General features: G+C 41.2%; 1 long non-coding RNA gene across 1 annotated transcript; it reads right to left on the reverse strand.

Annotated features, from left to right (window-relative positions):
- Positions 1-339: 339 nt before the first annotated feature.
- Positions 340-1,200, reverse strand: LOC311011905. Its single transcript, XR_014596954.1, has 3 exons — positions 1,033-1,200; positions 774-898; positions 340-382 (listed from the first exon to the last, which is right to left on the reverse strand). It is a non-coding gene; the product is annotated as an uncharacterized lncRNA (long non-coding RNA).
- Between the last annotated feature and the right edge of the window lie 355 nt (positions 1,201-1,555).

Consider the following 1,555-nt stretch of genomic DNA (forward strand, 5'->3'; position numbering starts at 1 on the left):
CCACAGATCATGTTGCTAATGTTGATATATCCTTCAGTGCAGCGTCTAAAATATATAAAAATATTGAATCATGAGATCTACTAACCTCCTTTAAAATGTTTTTCAAGGCAAATGAAAAAGGTGACCCGGCAATATGGCCTCCCGAGTTCTTTTTTATATTCTGCCAATTGGAATGGCTTTTCTGACCCAGGCACATGGATCACCTCTGAGCAAGGACATACGTTCCTTTCTGGCATGTCCTTGTTAAATGTTCTCATCTTCTGGACTGCTTGTTTCAGGACATCAGGTGCTTCTATCTCTAGGTCTACAAATAATGGGAGTGTTTTTCCCCTCTTAGAGGTTTTAGATCAGTCCCATTTGGCACCATCAATCCAATGTTTATCTAAAAAATGAAAAAGGTAAGGTTAATTTCATGTACTACACATAGTAATATAAAAGATTATACATACACCAGTGTTTCCCATTAATTATGGAGAACATGGAGGAACGTCCCATTGATTATGGAGAATGCGATGTCCCTCCATGTTCTAATTTATGCCACCACAGTTTCATAGTTAGCCGAACATAACTGTAAACAACACTCCAGATCGTTACACTGTTGTGCCGAGTTGCTTCAGCAAAGCATCTCGTCTTGCACAAGTGCGACAATGTTGTAAAATCTACGCACAGATTCCCGTGTCAAATATATAAGTTCTCTTATATAGATCAATTTTTGAGTTATCCCGAGTCAGGCAGTCGAGTATTGATAAGCTAATACAGCCAGTACAGCCTACCTGGACGCGTTTTCGCTCTTTAGCCCGCTGTCTTCCTCTTGGCCCGTAGTTAAAAGACTGACGCTCCTTGGACTTGGAACTTCTGTACTCCAGAAACTGCTTATATGATGGGCAAGGTTTTTCTGCTAAAATTAACAAAACCAAAGTAATAGAAAGTTAGCAGCTGCTAATCAATAACATTGTTTACGTTGATTGACTTACGATTATTACGGATACGGATTATTAGCCGTACGGATAGCTACGGCTATGCTACACTTACTTTGTTTAGCATTATCCGGCAGTTGAGATGTCCCCTGTGCGGCTGGTCCTTCCGTCTGAGCTGCGGCATTCAAAAACTCCAAAGACCGACCACACGAAAAACAAAACGGCGTTAATCGGCTCATATGTTCGCCACAAAACGGGCAAAAGACTGCTTGCCCGCCGTCCATCTTGGGTCACCTTATTACTTCCGGTTCTACTCGCCAGTTGGTACCGATTCCCTTTCCGGTTGCAAGAGGTACTTGTAAATTTGTTTCGGCCGTTTGTAAAAGTGTTTCGTCACTTGTAAATTTGTCTCGGCGTTTGTAAAAGTGTTTCACGTCTTGTAAATTTGTTTTCTCAAATGTAAATTTGTCTCAGGACTTGTAAATGTGTTATGGCAATGTAATTTTGTTTTCTGAAATGTAAATGTAAATTTGTTTTGCAGATCCCGGCCACCGTACCTTTCTCCTTGTTTCGTCTCTCCTCTTCTCACCAGGTGTGCGTTGGATGAAGGTGATTACCTGTGGTCCATTTAAGAGCCA

The sequence above is a fragment of the Eutrigla gurnardus genome (genome assembly GCF_963514095.1).
Source record: "Eutrigla gurnardus genome assembly, chromosome: 4".
NCBI classification, from domain to species: Eukaryota; Metazoa; Chordata; class Actinopteri; order Perciformes; family Triglidae; genus Eutrigla; species Eutrigla gurnardus.